Source organism: Anas acuta, chromosome 7, assembly GCF_963932015.1.
Source record: "Anas acuta chromosome 7, bAnaAcu1.1, whole genome shotgun sequence".
In the NCBI taxonomy this organism is placed as follows: domain Eukaryota; kingdom Metazoa; phylum Chordata; class Aves; order Anseriformes; family Anatidae; genus Anas; species Anas acuta.
This window is the reverse complement of record NC_088985.1, coordinates 33,846,124-33,865,126: the sequence shown is the minus strand read 5'-3', so window position 1 is coordinate 33,865,126 and position 19,003 is coordinate 33,846,124. Positions and strand designations below refer to the sequence as shown.

The 19,003-nt window shown below is 42.1% G+C and overlaps 1 long non-coding RNA gene across 5 annotated transcripts; it reads right to left on the bottom strand.

Annotated features, from left to right (window-relative positions):
* Window positions 1-3,959: 3,959 nt before the first annotated feature.
* Window positions 3,960-14,925, bottom strand: LOC137859699 (uncharacterized). Of its 5 annotated transcripts, XR_011098480.1 has the most exons (9): window positions 14,756-14,917; window positions 13,161-13,181; window positions 9,373-10,871; window positions 8,635-8,670; window positions 7,984-7,995; window positions 7,244-7,549; window positions 7,044-7,073; window positions 6,652-6,695; window positions 3,960-5,239 (listed from the first exon to the last, which is right to left on the bottom strand). It is a non-coding gene; the product is annotated as an uncharacterized lncRNA (long non-coding RNA). The 5 variants fall into 5 exon arrangements; XR_011098479.1 differs by having other exon boundaries at window positions 8,635-10,871; window positions 14,756-14,921; XR_011098478.1 differs by having other exon boundaries at window positions 7,984-8,670; window positions 14,756-14,921.
* Between the last annotated feature and the right edge of the window lie 4,078 nt (window positions 14,926-19,003).

Genomic DNA, 19,003 nt, shown 5'->3' with positions numbered 1-19,003 from the left:
GGCATTGTCTTTCAGACTTCAAGAAAGATAATCAAACCCGGTGCTATGCTGATAAGGTGACTGGTACAGACTGTAGGAAGTTTAACGTCTGGTAATACTTTTTAACAATAGAATTTATTAACACATTCTATAATAAGTCACTTATAAATCCTTTGCATGAGGAAGAATTAGGTACGTCTGTTGCAGGAAATGGAACTGAAACTAAAAAACATATCGACCCAAAGCACTTGTTCAGCTCTGGGGCATATCTGTCAACCACCAACAACGATAAATACTTTAAATCAATATCTAGTTAAATAATTCTTGTTAGAAAACTAGATCTGTTCTGAATTTTGATAAGTGTAATGAAGAAATGCAATGAAAAATATTGTGTTAAGAAATATGACAGCTGAATATGACTGCGTTTCTTTTGCAAGATTAACAACAATATAATTCCACTTTAAATGACAAATCAAAGTTGAGTGCAAAAATAACATTTCCCTAAATGTTTGGTTTTACTTCTTGTGGCAGTTTGACTTAGGAATGTGTATTTTTAATAGTTAAAATCGTCACCAATGGGAAAAAAAAGTCAATCAAATTTTTTTTCTTCATATCTCCAATCTAATACTTAGTCCAACATGACCCTGCTTTCTGAGCTGTATCTATTTCTTATTTTCCACTGTATCAGGATGGAGTGCAAAGTGCAGTATGCTCAACTTCTTTTTTTCTTTCTTTCTTTTTTCACACCTAACTGTGCGGGTCATTTCTGCCAGTTCGGAAATGTGTTTTTTATAATATGGTAGGTGCCTCACATGTGATACTCTGTGAAGCAACAGGAGCATTGTCCTTACTAAATTAAAGGTATAAATACACCTGTTCCTCTCCCCTGCCTCCCCATTACTATGCATTATATAAAAATTTGTAGACAAGGAAAGGAAGTTAACGAATTTCACCACACCCCATGAAGTCAATTTTACACACTTAACGATGCATTATACATTGCACTATATAATCACAGTTTAACTGGTAGCCAACGTAGGTCATTAAAATTAAACATTAAAATTAGCAACAAAACTTCGCAGTTGTTTATGTGCATAACTTTTTTGCTATGAATAGTCTCCTGAAAGTTTTGGAAATACTGAGCATAGTTAAGTGTTTGCCTACCTCTCTGCAAAACCAGGCCTCCAAGATACTTCTCAAAATCCATTATGAAGATGTTTGCTGAAATGCTTATGGCTCAGGTGATGCCCTCAGTTCATACTTTTCACAACAATGGTGCATACTGAGGGCACCATGCTTCAAGATCCTACACTGGAAAACTTCCAAAGGCCAAGCCAGTGTATTAAATGCCTTTCTACAAAGCCCAGCACAACTTCAGCATGACCATACCAGTGTCAAGCAGTAGGTTTTGTACGTTAGTATGAAGACAAAACATGAGTGCTCTCAGGCAGTTAGAACAAGCAATGGGGTCTAATGGGCTCCAGCCTGTGCTTGGCATTACCTAAATAGCAGCCAAGCATTAGTTTAAAGAAGAGAGCCTAGAAGCTGGCCATAGAATAACGCAGGGCCAAGCACTGGCCAACCACAATTCCTCAGCTGAGTTACGCTCACTGGCCCACATGCTCACAACCTGATGATAGGACTTTAGCTTTCTAACCCAGTCACCTTGGACCTTGCAAGTACATCCTTGTTAGATAAGAATTTTGTATTGCTTTATTTTTCTAAAAAAAAACCAGAAGGGAGGGAAAGGTGAGGTATGCACCCTAAAATGAAGCGATTAAAATATGTTATGGTTTTCATTGACATTCAGTTTTATTAGATTGATTGCAAACTCAACAGATGTGGTCCAAAAACAGTGAAGATCTATAGAATTGTTTAAAACAAATATCCTAAAAGGATTATACTTTGTGTTTGCAAGTTAGGTTTTGCAAGAATCTCATACATCTCACCGCCTGTAAGGTCTATATTTCTATCCTGAGGATTTCATTGTGCCGCAGCAGCCTTTGGTGTTGCCTGGTTTGTGTGAATACAATAATATTATAAATCCACTCTGTCTTGTCATATGGATGCATGAATCATCCTTTCAAAAAGGGAAAAATACAAGAGCCACTGACTTATTCCATTGTATGCTTTGTGGCTGCCACCCCATTTTGTAGTAAAATTAGTGAAGTTTTGAACCAAGAACCTGAGCTAAGAACAGTAATAAGTTTTCTTTGAACTGACAAAAAGCTTTGAAAGATAAATAAACAATAACACAAGCCTTTTCAAATAAGCATTAGCAGGGCATGTAAGAATGATTTAAAAGAGTGTAAGAGTAGATGTTAACTATTACCAACCATTATTTGTATTTACTAAGAGAGCTTTAACAACTATACCCTTCACCTAAAATTTGAGATTTGATATGTAGATGCACAAGACATTACTATGAGACTTAACAACACATAATTAAGAAATGGTGAGGAAAACTTCAGATCCTAGTGCAAATAAGTCAGTGTAAATAAGGCTGTAGTGATGCTCATATCTTTTCCATTCATCCAGCAGTATTTAATAGAGGAGGAAATTATGGGGGCAATTTGGTTTGTATCTTAACAAAACCAAAAATTTATTATAGCTCTCTATCTACTCCATATTCTTTGGTCCTAAGCATTAAGTACACGTGAATCATCAAATTTTCAACCAGTCCAGTTCACAGTCTAAGTTCCACCTTTTCAATCTCCTTCTCCATCAGAAACCTTCCACTGAAAAAAATCCCCTGCAACACGCAATTACTCTATTTCAGCGGTGAGCCAGAAGACATTGAATGCTGATCTAGGTGTCTTCCTCAGGGAAGTTTTGAACACGCTCCAAAGCTGTAACAGAAGCTCAGTTTGCCCATGTACAGCTTCCTCCCCCAGATACACCTAAGCAGGTTAACCTTAGGAATAATAAAAGGCAGGGCTTTGCTCTCTTCACTTTCCTAAGCATCTGAATGTTGCAATAAAGGTACCAAAGGTCGATCGACCCAAAAGGGACTGCCCTAACAGCAGCCATTAAAGGCTGGTTCTATCTGCCTTGGCCATGGCCCAGAGCCAGCCTCAAACACATGCGACGCAGTGATAAAAGACAAAAACGCATGTTCCAGAGGCATCAAACCAAAGCTGCCCAGCAACAAGAGATCCAATGAGGTGCTCCTCACTGCCAATAGCATTGTGCTCTGCCTCTGACACATCCTATTTTGTGCCAAAGTCTCTAGAGGCACAGTCCAGCTCATGCAGGCACCTGCAGGCAAGGAACAAGGAAGTACAGCACTTCTTAAGAGTCACTTTCTCCAAAGATATTCTCAGAAGCTGCCCCCTGATGGGCTAGCAGAGGAGGAACTCCTGGTATCTCGGTCCAACGTGTACCATCCTCAAAATTTATTGCTGCTTGGGAAAACAGGAGGAGGAGATGCCTTAACTGGCACTCTTGGACCAACGCTCTGTTTGCTCTCTTGTGATGGCCAAAACGTTTGTTCCACACTGCATTCTGGGAAGGTCATTAAGCCCCATTAAGCCCTAATGATGCTCATTTGTTGCACCTGCTAATTGCCTTTCCTTCCAGCAGATGAATCGCCACCCTTGCATATGGCAGAGCTATGCTGTTACCTAAAAAAGTTATACTGACTTCATTTGACCTTATCCGTTGACAAAGAAAAATACATGAAGGACTTTCAAGTTCATTTCCAGAATTGCCTTTGGTTGAGAGTGAAGTGTTAGGCTATAATTATTCCATTGTGGTAATAGCATGTTAAGGATTTGTATGAGTTTTACAGATGTACCTGTGTTAGCCGGTAAGTCACAGATGTACGACATTACGCAGGGCTTATCTCACAGAAGATCTGGGCCAGTGACAAATAAGGTTCTAGATCAGGGAGACAAATAAGGTCTTCCTGGATTTTTCCAGAACCCAGGTATGTCATGTGCCTGTGTTGTTACAGAAGAATCCCATATATACACAGCATGTTGCTTGGAAAAAATTCTTTATTTTACATGATGCTCATTGAAACAGGAAAACTTCTGAGTTCAAATGCAAAGATGGTTGCAGGAATGAAAACAGAAATATCACACTAGAAACACTGCCTTCCTGATTTGGTGATTACATATTTTATATTGAAAATCAGCCATAATTGAAAGTAGCTCAAATCTACATTTTCTCAACAAGAATCTTCCTGAAGAACTAGTCACAAAATATCCAGACATTATGTATCAGGATCCATACGCAATTAGAAGAATCATTTCTCTCTCTCTCTCTATTTTTTTTTTTTTTTCAGTCATGTATGCTTGTCTAGGTATTTTAGCTGCATAAAATTTTATCCATCTGGAACATTTGATTATGCCATGCAAAATTTCATCTCCACCTCAGAAAATCTGAAGTGATTCCTTAAAAGGAATCTTACTAAAGTATTAAAGCTGTACTTGTATTCAAATATTTTGCCTACTAGCACTGACTGTAGTAGCAACAGAAAACATTGCAGGGAAGCTTCAATAGTCCTACCCTTACCTGAAGGGTAAATTGAAATATACACATCACATCATGATTTATTGTAGAGCCTTTCTGATATCTGTTGCCTTTCAGAGGTACTTAGGTAGGTCCTGTTACTGGTTATCATGCAGCACGCATTGTCTGATGGACTCACAACTCCCCTGTGGAAAGGAAGAGCTATTGATCTTAATTTACATCTGAGGAAACTAGAAACAAACTCTTGTTTGCTGTGGAGCAAGAACTGGCCATGTGGGTTCCCCACAACCCAGGCTATACTTTTCACTGGTAGAGGCCAGATATCCATCTTGAGAGGAGGAAGCTGATTAAGATGGAGTGTTAAGATTTAACAGCCTAATATTGTAGGTGGCAACTGACTAATTTGAAGGTTGTTACTTGGCTGCAAACCTTTGCTGGTCTTCCGGCTTCATTCAGTGCTGAGTTATGTCAAGCCCATCTCTTCCCATGAGGTTATCCATCACCACAGAAAGCCTTTAATCTTGAATTGTCGAGGAGATGACTCAATGCAAGGACTTTACTCAATCCATCAAATTACTCAACCAATGTGATCACCTGCAGGTGTTTACCAAATCTCATGTGATCTGATATGGAATTGATTTCTTCACTGTGTTTCGAAAGAAACCAACAAGAGTGAAAACTGCAGCTGTCAGGGCCATGACAGCAGTAATAAATGGAGTATGAGAGATACCAATTGGAGCAGGAGCTGAATTCATGTTCTCCAGGATGCCAAAAGAGTCCGGTTCTAGGAAGGATGAGAGGTCCTGGTTACATTTGATTCCTCATCTTGTTATTTCCAAAACATAAAAAATGGGGAGAAAATGGCATTCTAGGTGTCATTTAAATATTAATCTATTTCTTGCACTCTGATACATCCAAGGTACATTAACCACTTCCCTGGGCAACATGTTCCAATGCTCAGTCACCCTCTCCATGACAAAATCCTTCCAAATATCCAACCTAAACCTCCCCTGGCACAACTTGAGGCCATTTCCTCACAGCCCATCACTTGTCACCTAAGAAAAGAGACTGACACTCTCCTCACTGAAACCTCCTTTCGGGTCTCCCCTCAGCCTTCTGTCCTCCAGAATAAACAACACAATTCCCTCAGTTGCTCCTCATAAGTCTTGTTCTGTAGTCCCTTCATCGGCTTTGTTGCTAGAGTCTGCACACACTTGGCAACTCAATATCCTTCTTGTAGTGGGGAAGCCAAAACTGAACACAGTATTTATATATAGATCACTTGAGTCCTAACAGATGAATCAAGATCTAAGAAAGTTTAGGGGGAAAATAAACATAGATTTCTAGGATTTTTTTTTTCAGTACAGGCTGAAGCTATTCAGAGAAAATATAAATGTGTAAATCTTTTGAATTATATTCCAAATACGTCTAGAATAGATGTATTCTAAATAGATCTTCAAGTTTTAATTTCAGCTTCCAGCGAACATGAAGAACCTTTGTCTCACTTAGTTGATCTAATATTAACTATGTGAACAAATAATCATTTGAAATATGGGCCATCCTAAAATATTATACTAAAATGATCAACTGAAATAATGATTAGTAGAATAACCGTACACATGAAATGGTAGAAAACAATAACTGATAAGAAGTTGCATAACTGTTGCTCAACTACTGACATTTAACTACACTGGATGAGAACTCACCTGCACTACTATTTTGGAATAATCTGAGGGTTTTTTGGAGTAATCTAGTTGTTTCTTCATTATTAAATGAAGAAGAATATGCCCTAAAATTATGAGCAGTAACATTCTCCTCATTGACTACAGCCATGACCAAGCAGTTTCTCTGCCTACTCTCATCCACACACACCCCAAAACAAACTTGAGACGTTCCATCGGGCACTGCCTTTGATGCTGTGTATATGTTCCATCAGAACACAAGGAAACACAGCACTGTGAGGGTGACTGAGCAGTGGCACAGGTTGCCAAGAGAGATGTTGGAGTCTCCGTTGTTGGAGATAGTCAAGAGGCCAAGGCATAGTCCTCAGAAACCAGCTATAGGCAACTTGCCTTAGCAAGGGGGGTAGATAAGATGATCTTTAGAAATCCCTTCCAAATACATGACCATTCTGTGAGCCTGTGACCCTGAGCAGAGGCAGGAGATAATCAGAGCATCCAAACCCTCCAAACGTACCTGAAGTTGAGGCACAGTGGGAGTCGAGCTGGGGCTATCTGGCACTGCAGAATAAAGCAGCAGGTGAACGAGGAACATTTTGTCTAAGAGAAATAACCCTTTGGGTGTCAACACATCCTCAAAGGGGCTTCCAGAGCAAAGAGTGAAACGAATATGGTCCCAACAGCCCCAGGACTTGCTCAAGGGCATTGCCACCAGGCTACATGGCAGACCAGCACACAATTTCTCTGCCACATTAAGCAGCTGTTACATCCCAAAGGATCACTGGCAATAGCAGTGTCTCCCTGAATACCAAGGAAGTTACCCAGTTTCTATAACTGCAGCCCAGACCTGAAGCCAGGACACAGGGTACATTGCTGATAAGATGGATACAAACAGAAAATTCTGCTTACCTTTCACTGGGGACTCTGTTAGTCACGGGACTGAAAATAGAGAACATGAGAGTGTGAGGCACTTGCAATTATGGGTTCACCACAGGGACACACACGACAAACGCACAGCACACAGCAAGGGCTGGCCAGCTTTGACTAACCTCAGACAAACACCACACCAGGTCCCTTCAGGAAAATGCCACCACAGCGTAACATCCTACCTGAGCAGATGACAGAAGCAGCCCCGTGATCGCAGTCAGAGGACACGTAGTCATAAGGGCAAAGCAGCAAAGAGGTTTCAGAGCCGTCACAAGCCACCGCGGTCCTCTGGTACCAGGGGTACGAATCTCTCGAGGGGAAATGCTCCATCACGCTGACAGGTGAGCCGCAGCCAAGCTGCCTGCACACGACCTGAGCATCGTTCATGTCCCACTGGAAGCCACACACTTTTGCGCTCATTCCAAAATAGTCGATTTCCACGTTGCCTGCACAGCGGTTGGGCCCATCGGTCAGACGCAGCTCCAGCTCTTGGAAAGGTAACGAGATGCTGCATTAGGTGTGTGGGACTCTCGTTCCAGGCAGAGACCTCTGCCTCCTCGTGCACGAGAAAGCAAATGGTGCCTGTGGTCTAGAGGAGCCCAGAGATCCTTTTCCACAAGCCCTGGCTTCCACATGCCCTGGAACAGCCAAGGGCGGCCAGGACCCCACCACTGGCCAAATGGGCCTGTGCTCTCCATCTCCAGCTCTCAGATTCCCACCAGAGGAACTAGAGGGCACAGGCTCCCTCCCACCTGCACCCCAAGCACACCCGGCTCCGAACCGCATCAGGAGCCACCCACAGCACCACGTAGGGCCAGCTGCCCCTTCCCAGGCTCTCTGCTGGTGGGTGACAAGCCTGGGGCAGCAGTGGGTATGCACATCCCAATGCACAGGGCCACAGCGCCCTGTCAGGCAGACTCACCATCGGCGATGACTGCACATGGGGAGAAGCAGCAACAGCAGGGAAAAAACAGAGAGAAGAACAAAATTAGGATAAGTCCCTTGGAAGTTGTCTGCACGCTTTTCTCTCCCCTAAGTGAGCCCAGGCAATCCCCAGTCAACAGCACGAGTGGAAGAAATTCCCTTTCCTTCTGGCAGTGATGCACACTGCCTGTGGTGTCCAAGCAGCCCCCGAACTCCTGGTGGAGATGGGCATAATCTTTCCAAGCCCAGCCAGCTTCAGTCCCAAAAAATCCCCCACTGGATCCTGTGCTCTGCCAAATCTGACCCTGCAGGCTGTTAGACCAGTGCATCCACCACGGCAGAGCTCTGGGCTGTCCTGCTGGGCTCTGTGGGGAATCTCCCCCAGCCTGGCAAGGAACTGGCCCTGGACATACCCCAGAGCTGGCTCAGCGCGGCCACCAGGGATGCCCCAGGTCACCGCCTGCTCTGTGGCTCTGCTAAAGGCCCTCTGAATAACTACACACTCACACACACCCAGCCCCAACAAACTGTGAGCACACGAGCTTCTTCATCAGACAAATTACTGCCCAACAACAAATAGGACTAGAGCAATCTAAAGCCATTGGTATCATTATAAAAAAAAAAAAAAAATCTTATATGTGCTACTTACTTTTATAGGGCTCGATTGCTGTTGGAACAGGTATTTCTTATTTTGGAGAAGGAGAAAACATACGTGATACTCTATGAGTTACTTGAGAAGGCAAACATAATTCAAAACTTCCCCAAAACGCTGTCCCAGTTAGCATCCCCATTACCAGAAGCCTTCAGAAAAGGGAACAGCCCCTTTTCACAGAAGTTCTGTGAAAGCTGCACAGAAAAACTCCCTCACTGGGGCCTCACCACCAGCGGGAAGCACCAAGAGGAGCTGTGCAGCCCCAGCCCCTCCAGATGTGCCCGACACCAAAAGAAGAATGTGAGTTGAGCTGGGGCTATCTGGCACTGCAGACAAAAGCAGCAGGTGAACGAGGAGCATTTTGACTAAGAGGAACAGCTCGCTGCGAGTCAACACCTCCCCAAAAGGCCTCTGGGACACAGAAACCAGAAACCCCCAGTCAGCGTTGTGACCAAGCTGGACTGAGTGAAATAAATATGGTCCCAACAGCCCCAGGACTTGCTCAAGAGTATGGCCACCAGGCTACACAGCGGACCAGCACACAATTTCTCTGCCACATTAAGCAGTTGTTGCATCCCAAAGGATGACTGGCAGTGGCCACGTCTCTCTGAATACCAAGGAAGTTACCCGGTTTCTTTAACTGCAGCCCACACCTGAGTCTTTTGCTCTGATGGACACAAAGCACCCCCCCCCCCCCCTCCGATAACATGGATACAAAGAGAAATCTCTGCTTACCATTTTGCCCTTGGAGTCCCGAATCTGAAAGGAGAAAACCAGAGGGTGTGAGGCACTAGTAGTTAGTAATCCTGGCTTCACCCCAGGGACACACACGACAAACGCACAGCACACAGCAAGGGCTGGCCAGCTTTGACTAACTTCAGACAAACACCACACCGGGTCCCTTCAGGAAAATGCCACCACAGCGTAACATCCTACCTGAGCAAATGACAGAAGCAGTCCCGTGTTGGCATTTGGAGGACACGTAGTCATAAGGGCAAAACATCAAAGAGGTTTCAGAGCCGTCACAAGCCACCGCGGTCCTCTGGTACCATGGATATGAATCGCTCGAGGGGAAATAGTCCATCACGCTGACAGGTGAGCCGCAGCCAAGCTGCCTGCACACAACCTGAGCATCGTTCATGTCCCACTGGAAGCCACACACTTTTGTGTTCATTCCAAAATAGTCGATTTCCACGTTGCCTGCACAGCGGTCAGGCCCGTCAGTCAGGCGCAGCTCCAGCTCTTGGAAAGGTAACGAGATGCTGCGTTAGGCGTGTGTGGGAGCCACCTGCAGCACCACATAGGGCTGGCTGCCCCGTCCCGGCCTCCCTGCTGGTGGGTGACGAGGCTGGGGCAGCACTGGGCCTGTGCTTTGCAGTGCATGGGGCCACAGCGCCCTGTCAGGCAGACTCACCATCGGCTATGACTGCACATGGGGAGAAGCAGCAGCAGCAGTAGGGAAAAAAAGAGAGAAGAACAAAATCAGGATGAATCCCTTGCAAGTTGTCAGCACACCGTGCTCTTTCCTGAGAGACCCCAGACAATCCCCAGTCAAAACGGATCTTGCAGGGGAAGCTCTGGCTCAATGCCTGCTCTATGACCCTGCACAAGTCCTGTGAGGTTCGGCTGAGGGCACTGGGGTTGTTTAGTCCAGAGAAGAGGACGCTCAGGGGAGACCTCATTGCTCTCTACAGCTCCCTGAAAGGAAGGTGTGGGGAGCTGGGGGTCGGCCTCTTCTCACGGATAACTGTGATAGGACCAGAGGGAATGGCCTCAAGTTGTGCCTGGGGAGGCTCAGGTTGGGAACAAGGAGCCATTTCTCCTCAGGACAAGCAGCCAGGTGTTGGGATGGGTTGCCCAGGGAGGTGGTGGCGGCACCGTCCATGGGGGTGCTCCAGGAGAGGTTGGACGTGGTGCTTGGGAACAGGGTTCAGTGGGTGATAGTGGTGCTAGGGGGTGGTTGGACCAGATGATCTTGGAGGGCTTTTCCAACCCTAATGGTTCTATGATAAAGGCCCTCCACATAACTAGGCGCACTCACACCTCCCCAGCTCCAACAAACAGCAAGCACACAAGCCTCTTCATCAGATAAATTACTGCTCAACAACAAAGAGGACTAGAAAAATCTAAAGTGATTACTATCATTACCAAAAAAAAAAAAAAAAGAGATAAATCCTATACATGATACTTACTTCCAATGGGCTGGACTGTTGTTGGAACAGTTGTATCTATTCCTAATTTTGGAGAAGGAAAAAACAAACGTTACTCTATGGGTTGCTTTAAAAAGCAAACATAATTGAAAACTTCTCCAAAATGCTATCCCAGAATCAGCACCCCATTACCAGAAGCCCTCAGAAAGGGAACAGCCCCTTTACACAGAAACCAGCAACCCCCAGTCAGCATGGACCTAGCTGAAACACTTATGGTCCCAACAGCCCCTTGATGGATGGAAAGTTGTATTTGTTGTTTCTTCTAGACAAGAAAGAAACATACGTGATACCCTATGGGGTGGTTGAGAAAGCAAGTATAATTTGAAAGTTCTGTAATATACGTCCCCAGTCTCTAGAAACTTTTGTCTGAGAAACTGAGAAAGCTCCAGAACATTTATTATTTTTCTTAATATATATATTTTGTAGACTTCAGGACTTTTTTTCCCCCATTAATTATCAAATTTCTTTGTGACTCCACACAAATTTCTCACGTGCAACTGGCCTGGAGAGTTCCATATGCATGTTAAGTGAACGGACCTCTCTGAGATATCTGCTGTTTTTCACTTGATATGATCAGAAGTTTCTTTTGTGAGAATAGACTATGAAAAATTATTTTTCTCCATAGCAAGAAAAAAAACACCTCCTTCCAGCATCTTTTCTGGTTTCATCCATATCTCACTGCAGCTAGTGACATAAACTCTAGGTCAGCGCATCAGTCCCTGATAAGGGTTTTGCACAACACACCTTATGGAAAATCCTCCAGGTGGCACCAATAGATCGAGGACAACCTGTGGGAAAGGGGACTGACAGGCTAACAGGCTATCTCCTTCCAGTGCTTCCTTTAACGTGACCTAGAGAGCTCAGCTGTTCTGAGGCAGGGCTTTATGGGGTTACTGAAACCCTGTGAGAGGGACAGTACATAGACCACCACTATCCTTCCTGCATCATGGCTGACACCTCTCCAAACATCCTTGGAGAATTGTGATTTTATTTTTTTTTCAAGAATCATTTCATTCAAATTAAGCTACAGTCTTAGATAATTCTATAGTCTTGTTAAAGTGAACGTGCATTTTATGTACAGGAGTATTTAGCAGTGTATTCCAGAAAGGTGTAGGCTTCTGCTGGCAACTGTTTAGAAACAACTCAGGGGTAAATGGGAAAGTCCTCCACAAAATGCAGTTCTCTAAGCACTAAAAATGTCTATGTACCTGTTGCTAATCAACACAGAAATTTTTAAGCTTGGAAAGCTCAAACACTTACTAACTATAAACTAATTACTAAATAATTCAGATTATTAATTATTAAAATCTACATGGCTGGATACTATTATTATTACTCATCTCACTGGTATGCATACCAGTGAAAATCAACAAACATTTCCAAAAATGCATCTGGAATTAAACTCATCGAGCCAACACCAATAAACTCAGCAAGTACTCATTACAGAGTAAATTTTTCTATTTTTGTGCGTGATTTGCATATTAGATTAAAATCTCACCTTTAGAAAAAGCATAATTAACAGAGAAACGTTTAAAAGCTTTAAAACAGGTGAGTGTGGTTCTTTAAAAATGGTTATGAATATAACCAAATGAATATATTTGTTTTAACGTTTGACTCATTTTAATACTTGTAATTTAATAATTGTCAACTTAATTATTACTTTCAGTTCCTGAAACAAAACTGATTGCCTTAATCATATTGTCACTACATTACTTTGTAAAAACTGCAGTTTTAAAAAAATACTGAGCTGATGAGTCTGGTAAGATGACAGCACAGCACAGCAAGGAAAAAAATAGGCTATAGGATCAGGAGACAGTAACAATCCTACAATCAAAATTAATTTCACAGCGGTATTGAGGTCCTGCTCAGTCTGAGTACAAGTCACCATAAAGCAGTGTACAGACCTGTAGTCAGTGAAAATATCTGTCTGTTCAGACTCTGGATAACTTTTCTCTACACATTCAGATACCTTTGTACAGGCTGTTTTTCACGTCATTTATTATCTTAAGGTTTTAGATCAAACACTGATTTATTTAAGGTAACTAGCAATTACTTGCATTCTTTCTTGGAGAAGAGTGATGTATATATACAGTTATATGCTGAAACTGAAGTGCATGCATACGCTGATTCTGTATGAGTACATTTCATCGTCTGGGAGCCCAGTCTGAAGGGCACCTGCCTATACTGGCAGGGTGACAATGTTTGCTACAACTGGATTAGCAAGGCATTCAAATGTAAGCATCAGCTTGGAGAGAATATTTAGCAAGGTCAACTCTATGAACATTGTGCATTTTTGTATTACTTTTAAGTTACCTGTTGTTGAACGTATTGATGCTGGTGTCCAAACCGCAGATTTGCAAGCAGCCAAAAAAAAAAAAAAAAAAAAAAAAAAAAGGTTGAAAGAACAATACGTGAATTAAGGTAATTAATGTACATAGAAAGTTTGCATGCACAGGATACCCTAGTGACACTGACAGAGGGATATGCTGATTTATAAAGATTAGGTCCAGCTACCATCAAGGATAAAAATCCTGCTCCAGCCTGACAGATGGAAATCACCGACTAATACCGTGTACAACAAGACCTGTAACACTGGCCCTTAAACACACAGTTAAAGTGATTACTTAAAGTGATTACAGGATGTAAAGGAGGATCCTGACAGGGAGATATGTAATTTATCCAGCGAGTGGGGAACTTTCTGAATTTCTCACCACACTGCTCCTCACACATGCAAGGCTTTAAATCTAAATGAACTGGATGATAATAAAAGGATTAAACAACAACTCAGCATTTTTGAGGTGAACATCAATACTCAAGTTCACTTTTCAGTGTCATTAAATGCACCTCAAATATTTATGGAGAATTAAGTAAAAAACTGAACCTGGAACCAGCACTGAATAACTATTTCCTTCCACTGTGTAGAGTTGGGGGGTAACACAGAAAGGGAAAATAAGTTTTTGCTTTCAGTTAATCAGTCCAAAGTCGAATTAGTCAAAAAAGTCAAAAAGTCAAATTAAAGACAGAACTTTGCAACTGAAAGAGGAATAGATGGAAAAATAGCAGCTGTTGCAAAGGCTTTTGATCTGTTTCTGTTCCCTCCTCCCGCACAAAGAATGCAACAGCAGCTGCTGGAAAAGGAACAGCCTGTTTCTCACAGCAGCATCCTGGCACTCTGCTAAGCCAGGGAAGCCTCACATGGAAAAGGAGGTGCAAGTGATTTTGGGACAACCATCCTCCCTCCCACGAGACCCACTGATATTTGTATGGATCCCCAAAGGATGAAAATGGCCATGCAGATCACTGCTTCTGCAACCAAATCAAATCACATTAATAGCAGGAATTAGACTATAGAAAATTAGAATAACATACAATTACAGTAATTCCTATTATATTCTAATAATTACAGTAATAATAATAACAGGAACCTGAGCCATATGTTTGTCTAGAGCATAGTTATTAAACACCACCACCAATGTGTAATTGATACCAGTAAACTTAATCAAATACAAAATGCATGGTTCAAAGAGCACCTTTAAAATAATCACACATCCTTTAAAATAAACATGCATTTCACCAAGAAAATGCATATTTAAATTCATTACTCAAATACAAAGATTAAGAAAATTTTATCACTGGCTTTGCAATGTATTTATCTGAATTTCCTTTATTAACCTCTTTAGAAAAAATGGGTGAGAAGACAAGTTGAAATTCACTAAGCAGTTCCAGTAAGAAACTGTTAAAATAATGGACATAACTATTGATTTTCTCACCTGACAGGTTTCATCTGCTCTCAGTTTTCAACTGAGCTAAGCCGCGCTACTAAATTTAATCCTCTTTTCCCTTTAAATCTCAACATTAGCTTGATGTAAAATATAGCCATGAAGTTGATCAGAAGTGGGGCTCTTTACCTGCATCCAGCTGCATATGAAGACCCATCATTACCATCCAAGACAAGATCATGGTAGTAGCCATCTTGGAGCTCCTGGTAAAAGCAGGAACCAGAATTTATAGACAGAGACTCTAAAGGGGTGTAGCAGCCCAACCTGTCCCCTCACTAAATCAATATCAAATACATTCCCTTGCTACTCATACTTCCTTAACACATGACGATATGCTTGATTTGTTACCCAACTTTTTTATAGCTTCCTGGTTCTGCAAGATGGCAACACCTGACACCTTCCTCAGAGAAGGTAGAGATGAAAAGTGTTTCCAATTGCTGCTATCTTTCCATCCCATCCCTCTGTCACTGATGTAACATTCTTGGTTTTGGATGGTATCTGAGCCAAAGTTATTCTTTAAGTGTGTTTAGTGGATCGGAGTGGTTTTCCTTCCTTTTTTTTACAGCATATGCAGAAGTGGAAGAGCACAGTAAGAAGCAGTGGAGGGGCTTATGGAGACCTTTCTGACTGGCTTGGCCTCCCTTGGGGAGACATACCCACCTGCTGCTGAGACAACCATCACATCTCTAATTCCTTAAATTTGTTGTGAATCTACAGTTTCAGGGACTGAGTCAAATATCACGCAAATTACCATCACGTCTTTTCCAAATATTAGTTACATGTTGGTTAACTTTGGGGAGACTGAAGAGTTTGGAACCAGGGTACTGAGTTGCTTTGAATTCCCTCTAGACTACTTTTGTGAGTATTTTTGTCCTAGTAAATGTCATATAGAAATTCAGTAGAAAGTCATTTTATTTCTTTCTGGTCTCCCCTGTTCATGCTCTGTTGGGCTGTATCTTCACTGGGATAGTGAGACTAAGATGGTACATTTAAGCTTTGCAAGTCATCTACTGCAAATTGGAAACCACCAAAGTCATCTCTTGAATTTTGTCACAAACTCAAGACAAAATTCTTTGGCAGACACTGATTATTGTTAAACTGCATGAACTCCTGGTTCTGTGGAAAGATTTAAGTCCAGGGATAGAGGTAAGCATAGAAAATAACTGAAAATTCATTCCTCATTCTCTGTCTCTGAAGCTCTTAAGACTTTACAGACTCCTTTACATAGACCTCACACTAGAATTTGGAACAGAATTTGGAACATATTTAAGAAAACAAATAAATAATGGGATCCAGTGGAACCCTATAACGGATTTTTATGAAGAGAAGCTGTTTTTCAGGCCATGGATGATTCTTCCCTTCACCTGAGTACCCAGTGAAGAAACTGCCTTTGCACAGCACTGCTAAATTTGACAATGTTTGATCAGTATATAAAACTCCAAAAACTTAGAAAGATTTGGTCTGGAAGAGGTCTCTGGAGGTCCAACCTGCAAGTCAAAGCAGTGGTCATCAAGTGGCTCGGGGCCTTAGTTATTCTTGTAATAAAAAAATCTGCAATTTTATCTAGAGAAAGTGTGTGTTATTATTATTATTATTATTATTATTATTATTATTATTATTATTATTATTATTATTATTATTATTATTATTATTATTATTATTTATTGTTAATAATAATAATAATGTAAATAAAGATGTGACATGCTGTTTGTTTCTGTTGCTAGTTTTACATAGGTTTGGTGTCATCACTGACTGGCAGACATATTACACCTCAAGAACTCAGAAACATGTTTCTCATATTTCACAAAACCCATAACATAAATGTCCAGGCATAGAACATCCAACACCCAACCTGATATAGCAGAGAAGAGTCAAAAGAACATCAAAGGGAGAAAGGAAGAACAAATGTCACAGCAGAAAGGAGAAATACACGTAAAAAGTTACTTTGTTAGATATGCAAACAGTCCATTGACTCTGTAAATATAGGAAGTTTCTTATTATGGTTTTGCAAGCCAGATGGAAGAAATAATTACTTCAGAAGAACTGATGAAATTAAGGGAGGTGGCTTGTTAAATAAGCTGGGACAGCTGCTGCATATACCTGAAGAGCTGGTAAAATAAATATTTATTTTTAAAAAAAAAAACAAAGCCAGATTAAAAACATTGAAAAGTCAACAAATGTTGTTAATAGTTCAACGGAGAAGGAGAACATGTGAAATAACTCCAAAGATTAAGCCTTCGGCAAGCTCAGAGTGGGGAGATAGGACCAGATGATCTTTCAAGGTTCCTTCCGATCCCTAACATTCTGTGATTTCTGTTAGTGGCTGATCCACAAAAGCCTCAAGAGGTTGCAGTGGCAAGTATCTAAAGAGAAATACTGCTCAGGGTCTGGGATCCATCATATGTAGAGAACAAGGTGGAAAAGCTCTTGGATCAAGCTAAGAAGAGGGAAATCACTTAGACATTGTCAAGGGGAAAACAGACTCAGCTTGGGGAAAATTAATTTAATTTATGTCCATTTAAAATTGATTTTGATAGTGAAAAACAGAAAACCAATTAAAACAACACCAGCTTCCCGCTCCTCCCCATTTTCCCCTGCTCTGGCATGGGGCTGTCCCTGTGGATACCTGCTGTGTGGATATCTGATCCTGGCACCTCACCCTCTATCTTATCTGATCTTGGTGTTCACAGGGCTGGTTCTCTCTTTTTTCCTCTCAGCCCTCAATGCCAGGTAGTGTTTTGCCCTTGCTTACATCTGCTCTCCCAGATGCACCTCCAGCGGGGCAGCCCCGGCTTCTTCTCCTCCCAAAGGTATTGACCCTGCGGCCAGCCACCTGCTGTCAACAGAAAAAAAACCACAGAGGTGCTTCCATTTAAGGAATATTTATTCATTTAAGGAATATCTGTTGTAACACCACCATTTATTTACCCTTTTAAGATGTTACAAACATTTTCCCAACGTGCACAATCAAAACAATGACAGCATTGATCCTGTACTGGATTGCATTTGCTTTGTTTTCCTTGTGGTTTTGTTTGTTTGTTTTTGTTTTTTCTTGATTTAATGGAACATAATTGAGGTAAAGGAATATAATTATATATTCAACAGTTACGTATTTGCTTTATTATTTTAAACTATTATCAGTAATAAATCAAATATTTTATTAAATGAGTGTTTTCATATGCAATGGTCACTACATTCTACGATTCTGCATAGTCCATGATACTGCAGAAAAAAAAAAATCAAAGAGCCAATACCAAAAGTAGTCCTCTGATATTGACCTGTATTTTGCACAAAGCTGCCTTTCTTCATGCCAGGTAGGACAGCATATAGGGTGGGGGGTTGTTTACTGACTCTTGGTTCGTTTCCCCAGAACTGGAACTTGATGAACTCATCAGCTTCAGATCCACGCTCACTTTCAAAGTCAACTTGAAAGAAACAATGAAATGTTTGTCTTTTGGGTGGGAGAAAGGATACAAGCTGTTCAAGCTTTTTTATTATTATTATTACTAGTTCCCACAAATTAATTTAAATTCAATTGATACTTGAATTTCCATTGCTTTTCATCCTGTTACAGCAGCAGTGATGTCCTTCACCTGGGACGCAGCAAGGCACCCAACAGTCACTTAGCCAAAGCTGAGATAGCCTCCATGGCCCATGCCTTCTCCTGGTCCCTGTCCTCTCTCCTCTTCACTTGTTCACTGTCCTTGCACCTCTGTCCAACGCTTTGTTTACACGAGTTTTCTCAAAGCTAATTTCAAGGCTGGAATAGTTTCATTGCTTAATGAAATTAGCACGTGAAACAGTGAAAATTAAAAGATTCAGTCAACAACTGGAGCCAGCTGTGCGGCTCGGACATGGGAATACTGACCTCCTTCCTTGCACAGAGGCCTCCTGGCAACCCCTCTGCTCTACTTGCTCCAGTAATGGTCATTTCTCAGTGACTATTTAGGAACAAACACATATGAGTGGCAGTGCTACATTTGACAATTTGTAAACAAGAGAAAAAAGTCCTGTCGCTGTCCCCAGAGAGCAGAGCTCAGCGCCTGCCCCTCCGCTCCCCTCATGAGGGAGCTGCAGGCCGCCATGAGGCCTCCCCTCAGCCTGCTCTGCTCTGGGCTGAACAAACCAAGGGACCTCAGCCACTCCTCATACGTTTTGCCCTCTAGACCCTTCACCATCTTTGTAGCCCTCCTTTGGACACTCTCAAATAGTTGTATGTCCTTCTTATGTTGTGATGCCTAACGCCACACACAGTACTCGAGGTGAGGCTGCACCAGTGCAGAGCAGAGCAGGACAATCCCTCCCTCGCCCAGCTGGCCAAGCCATGCCTGATGCACCCCAGGACACGGCTGGCCCTTCTGGCTGTCACTGCACACT